A 6893-nucleotide genomic window follows, 5' to 3' on the forward strand; every position below is an offset into this window, starting at 1 on the left:
CGTTGGCATAGTGGTTTAAGTGTTCACTCTGTTGCTGAAACTTTGCTAAAGCAGTGTAACCCCATCTCTCTCTCTCTCTCTCTCTCTCTCTCTCTCTCTCTCTCTCTCTCTGAGTGTGACCTTGAACAGAATGTGCATGCAGGCGCAGGCACTGTCCTTGAAGTAGGATACAATAGTGTTTTTTTGACACTATTGGTAATTGAAATTCACTGTCTGGATCCGAACCAACTTTCCGTATAAAAGAAGCATTTTATGTAGTATTTCTTTTATATATATATTCTCACTGTTCAAACCTGCACTGCACTGCACTGCACTGCACTCGCTCTGAATGATATCTATTATTAAGTATGACGTCCTCAGTTTAGATATTGCCGTGTCAGATGTAGAAATATGTCAAAATACGAATGGATTTGCCATGTAAACGTTCACCATGCCTTGCTTGAAGAAACTTCGGTTAATCTAAATGACGACTTCAATACGGTTTACACATTTGAGAAGAAAACCTTCACTAGCAATAGAAAAATACGAAGAATCCATGTTTGAAGAATGTCAACCCAATCTTCGAGGCTCTTTACGACATGTTTTTTTTTAATAACGTTTCATCAGCATCAAAGTGAATGCTTCCTATCGAGAAGTCCTCCGTGTTTTCTCCACAATTATCTGATTATGTTATTTCAAACAACAAAATATTCATGCCTTTGTCATGCGGAGATTTCTTATGATTCTGGAATGGGTTTTGACGCTTTTTTTCTTTACAAAGCATATGCAGCAATCCATGCACTCAAGATACTTGTAAGATCCCGTGTTCTCTCTCATATGGTGACTGCAATACCTTGTTGGCAGGGATGTCTCGACGTCAACAGACATGTCTAAGTGATAAATAATTCACCCGCGACAGTCAAAGTCGAGGCGGGCAAAGGAGATCACTTCTCACTGTACTAAGATCTGTGAACAATTGCGGAACCATCGTCTTCCTCAAGTAAGATACTTCCCATGACCTTTGAGGGCGTAATTACAGCGTTAGGATACATTTGAAAAAGTTCCACTCGCCCGCAAGATTTCTCAGGTCCAAAGCATCAGTTACTGGAGGCGCCACCTAGGATGTTGAAGTCATACGGTCCAGTAGTATGCCACTCCAGCTTTAAACAGCACCATCTCTATGTGCATTAGGATTCAAAGCGTATCTCTTTCGCCGATTTCTATCACTTGTACAGAAATAAATTGCTAGTCATGCCTTGATATTTGATTTGATTTACCCAAGAATGTTTTTGCGTTTATGTTTCCATAAAGTTAAAAACAGGCCAAGCCAACGAACGGACTGCTGTTTCCTAATTGGCTTGTGTCACATTACTGCGCTGAACGATGGCTTTGATTTCGTATTGTTGTCTACATTTTTTGGTTAACGATTAAATAAGCAGTCTGTGAACTTATTGATGGCGTATTTATTTATAAGAATACGCGGATTTACGTATATATAAATTGCTTACAAGCAGTAATAAATGGACCCATTCTTATTCTTCTTCCTCTTCGTATTAAAACTTATAAGGAATTAACGTGACAGACAGACATTATTAGGTCTGTTGACAGTTATCACAGAAATCAAAAGTTGAGATTCCCTTGCAGTTGTATACACACGGAAGTGCAATTATCTTCGTCGCAGGATTAATGTTCACCAAATTGAAGTCTCGATCACAATATGGCCATCCTCGTCAATACAGAATATTTCGCGAGCAAAGACATAATCTTTGACAGTCGAACATGACCACGAGGGACAGTATACCTGTAACCCTTATTTATTAATAATCATTTCAAGAGGCCACAGTTATCGACTGTGATGGCAAATGACCATTAAGCATCATATACCCTTATCTGGAAACTGACGAGCAAAAGAAACGTTACCAATCAACATTGTTTGTTCCTCAAACCAGAACAGGAAGATACTTGTATGGTCAAAAGACACGAATTAACAACATCATTCCACGTTACGCCATGAGAATCAAGTTGGCCTAAAATGTACCCTATTGCAGTTTGATATGCATCAGTTGTGAGGATGAAGGGTTTGCTTTGGTCGGGATGCAAGGATGGGAGCTGTTGAAAGGGCTTGCTTTGGCTTTTCGAATGCCTGTTGGCAATTATTTGACCAATCGAAAGACGCATCTTTTATCAGAAGATTGTATGGAGTGGATGCGATGCCAGAACCGTTTGCTACAAATTTGTGATAATACAAGAAATACAAGATAATACAATAAATGACATGTCATGGACTTTTTTAGAGGGTGGGATCTGTGTGACTGAATCTATTTTTGAAGGATCGGCATGGATGCCATCTTTGCTGAAGATATGCCCTGAGTATACTGAATCGCAAAAGATATATGAGAAACCATATTTGTCCAAACACTGTAAACATTCTTTGAGACATATTAAAAAGATGAATAACTAATTGGCAAAACTGATCATCAAGGTTGAAATTAAAGTGTCAAATGTTCTTAAAGTGAAACACAACACTAGTCTCTGAGACAATGGCATCACAAGTCAGTATCTCGTGTGTCCGCCATGTGCATTGATGACTGCCGTGCAACGTCGGTACATGGAATGGATGAGGCGGTTGATGAAGGCCATAGGCACTTGAGCCCACACTCTGAGGAACGCCTGACACAGTTAAGCTGTAGTTGTCGGCCTTGGTTGGATGTCAGTCAGCCGTCTTTGAATCTCTTGAAAGTATTTTGTTGCTCTCGCAGTGTGGAAACGGGGGTTACCATGCTGAAACTTGTGGTTGCGGCGACGTGCCAAATGATGTATGGCGTGTGGTCTCAAGACATGATCAATGTACCGAGCTGCTGTGACACCATTGCCTCTCCCTGGACCGGTGTTCTGGAAGACCACAGGACCGACCCTCTGACCAATTCCACCCCACACCATGATGTTCGGACCACCCCACGAGTCTCTCTGAACAACACAACCATCCGAATTTCGTTCCTCACGGCGTCGCCGGACTCTGCCATCTGCCATTTGCTGTTGAGATACAGTAACGGCTCTCGTCTGAGAGGAAACCCGTGAAGATTCCGGGGTAGAATAGGTCTTCAGCAACCCATGCTTGTCGTAAAAGGCGACTAACGGGATCGGGTGGTCAGGCTCGCTGACTTGGTTGATGCATGTCATCGATCCCAATTGCGTGGATCGATGCTCATGATATTAATCACTGGATTGTCTGGTCCAGACTCGACTATTTACAGACCGCTGTCATATAGCTGGAATATTGCTGACTGCAGCGTTAAACAACAAACCAAAAAAACTGATCTTTGTGATTGGAGAAATGCATTTTATTGTGCACTTGGACTTTCAATATTTTAAAAGTGCTTTTGGGGACAAAAGCTCCACGATGTTTAGGGGTATTGTTATGGTGTATGGCTAATCGTGGCATTGGCCAAGGCCGATGCGTCCCCAATGATGAAGTATCGCCTGTCTCCCGTCCATCCAGTGTGCCTATAACGGACCTTCAGGCTGGTGACTGTCTTTTGCCTAGAGCCAAAACCTGGTCATGTGTTCCTTCTTGGTGTATCATACAAATGGCTTGTTCTTTAGTACCATTAATCTCAGAATGTTATTTGTCACTGTCTAATGGTTTGTGTGTGAATGAACAGTACATCGTTCCTTCCTCCATATCTTTGTAGGCAGGCATGTCACTTCAAACTCAAGTTCCACTGATCTAAGTAATGTAGCACGTGCTTTGCTCAGCAAATGGTTGTGATTGTGTTTGGGCGATTGATTGTCAACCATTTTGGAACACAAATCGGGGTTTGGACCCAACGCTTCAAACTTTCAGTTTGGTAACGTTTATTTCTTTCGTCAGTTTACATCAAAAGTTTTGCTACTTATGTCCATCATCCACACCATCTTTGTAATTGAAAAGTACGTTCCTCCAGTAGATGTAAGTACAACCATGTCAAATTGACTGGGTTTTGCTACACATGGTGTTGTAAAAAATGGTCTCTTATTCATTATGTTATGAAAAGCTTTATACTATTTTCATTGTTCTGTTTCAAAATCGCCTACGTCTGTACAGGTATTATGTTTTAGTGAACAGTGAGAATATTGTTTACATTCTTTCCATAGGTTGAATTTGAAATTTGTCGTAAAAAATATATTTCAGCTCTCTTTTCAGAAGAAAAGGATCTCAGCCTCTAATAATGAAGAAAGAAAAAACATGACACTTCTCCACAAAACCCAGGCCCCCAAAATATCAAATACCCCGCCCCTTATCCCTCTTAAGCATTGCATGGTCCGATGATCGTGAGTTCGAATCCCAGGTTGGCTCTGGTGATCATCCTTCAGGCCATCAGCACCACACCAGTGTTACATATTTAAGCAGCAACGTACGTACATGATCGGCACAAACGTAAGGTGCAACATAGTTTCACTCAGAAGTATTTCGAATGAATTTGTAATCATCCTTGGGTCGCTCATTCGTCTAAGGCCACGTGTTGTGTCCTCGTGCAAGAATCATCTCATTGTGATCATCCACCTCGATCTTGAATCTGGATTTGACAGCACTATACACTCGTGCTGGTGGATCTCTCGTGCACAAAAGAACTACCTGGAGTTTATTGGAGGCTCGGCGTTTAATTGAGGCCCGGCCTTTATTTGAAACCCTGGCATTTATTCCATATATGGCTTTTAAGGGACGAACAATGGTGTTGCCCCCCTCGCCAAACACGACAAACGTTACCAAAATAAAAACAACAACAGAGATAGTTTGCTTTGTTACTTAACCATTATGATGACCCCACGCTATTGTTGTTCACGCTCAGTTCATTCTGAGCCAGGAATTCAATGGCCTTTCTGAACGCGCAGTTTTACCTGTAAAATGGACTCAACTATATGTCATTATTCAAAACTGTACAGAGAAATTATCGATCCACCATAACACGGTTTAAGTTTATTAGTGTTGAATGCCACAGTCAGCAATGTTCAAGCTAGGTTCTGGAAATAATCGAGTCAAATGGCGTCTGAACGCATGCGCAATAATTCCCACCGTCCGGGTGCGATGGCGGCCATCAACCAAGGCACGGACCAGGCCTTCCAATCTGAGTTAGTCGACTCTTACCACAAGCATCATCGTCAATGCCTAACATGTTAGTATACACTGCGTCCCTCCACCCCCAGTGTATACATACTCTTTTCACTTCAGTATAGTTGCTAAATGTTAAAATACAGGCCTGGTATCTATGCCTCTATGCCTAGAGGCCATGCCTATACGCTCTACCCATTACCACAACGTCCTGGACCTTACGTGTGTACATGTAGGTGGGTCACTGACCTTGCGCCACATTGTGTAATACCTCTGCCTACAAAACATAACCGACATGGTCGATCAGGGTAACCTGCCCAGAACATCGACAGCGGCGGATGTATTGTATGGCTAGTCGAAGACAAACGCTTAAATTTAAAAGGAGCCTCACCGCTTCCCCAGTGCGAGGTAGATTACGAACCTGTGGAAAATCTAGACTTGCTTCATTTAGTGCCATAGTATTACAATAAGGGCTGAGGGGGAACTAATGTGGTTCAGGGACTGTGAGACAGAGTAGACTGGTCGTGGCGTCGGCTTCTGCTGCCGCACGACTACGCATTCGTGACCCACTCGTGTTTTTCGGGAAAAAGCTAGGTTATGGAAAGGGGTGAGTGTTGAAATGACGACTAGTAGACGATGACGTTATTGCCTTCGGACTTCCTGCCTGTGTGTTAGTGAAGTTAATTGACTATAGAAGTCGACCTTGGCAGGAATTTTGGAGTTTTGGCTGAACTAACAAGTCTATGCATAGTCCAATCAAAATCGCCTTTAGGTTCATTAACTGAAGATTTCGGTCGTTTGCAGGATTTGCAGAGCATGTGTATCGTCAATTTAGCGTCAACATGTAAATTCCAAATCCAAAGGTGCTCACGTGATTGATGCACTTCGTGAAGTAAGACCCGTTTTATTACAATAAGATCTTGATTATCGATCTCAGCGTCTTCCCTGGGCGCTGCCATTTTGTTTGAGTGTGAGTGAGTTTGGTTTTACGCCGCTTTTAGCAATATTCAAAAATCATAATGACACTTACAAAACATTTACAGATTTATTTGAAAGATATCATGCACAATAACAGGCTGGACGGATTTTTACATCGTTTGGTAAGTGTGTACATCACGTTATAAACACCACAGTCAAGTCTAAAGATGTAAGAGTAAACACATGAGTTATGAAGATAACATGTTGACATTAAATAACGCCGTCGCTCTATGATCCGTTGCCCAGTCTGGTGAGTGAGTATGATTTTATGCCGTTTTAGCAATATTCCTGCGGCAGAAGTCCCCAGAAATGGCCGTAGGGCATTGTACCCATGTAAGGAATATAGCCAGGGGCTTCAGCGTGACGAGCTAACGCTTTCAGACAACCCCACCGCCCCAGCGTCTGCCTAGACGTTGGAATTAGAGCAATGTGTGAAATAAAAAATAGGGTTGTGTAATTAGGGTAGTGTGATTAGGGTGGTATATTTAGGGTAGCGTTATTAGGGAAGCGTCATTAGGGTAGTGTCATTAGGGTGGTGTCATTAGGGTGATGTAATTTGGGTAGCGTCATTTGGGTACTGTTGTTAGGGTGGTGAGGTGAGGTGAGGTGAGGTGAAATGGGGTTTAACGTCGCGTCCAAGATTATTGCACTTATATAGCGACGTGCATGCACGTGTATGTGTGTGTGTGTGTCTGCTTGTACTAGTCCGGACTGATGCCGATTTATAGTGCTAGCTCACTGAGATACCATGCCGCAGTTTAACATGAATACCCCACTCAGACACAGTATACTGACTCCGAGCCGACCAGTCCTTGTTTTAGCCCCTTAATGCCGAGCGCCAGACAGG

The sequence above is a fragment of the Haliotis cracherodii genome, unplaced genomic scaffold (assembly GCF_022045235.1).
Source record: "Haliotis cracherodii isolate W230 unplaced genomic scaffold, xgHalCrac1.p SCAF_5, whole genome shotgun sequence".
Classification (NCBI taxonomy): domain Eukaryota; kingdom Metazoa; phylum Mollusca; class Gastropoda; order Lepetellida; family Haliotidae; genus Haliotis; species Haliotis cracherodii.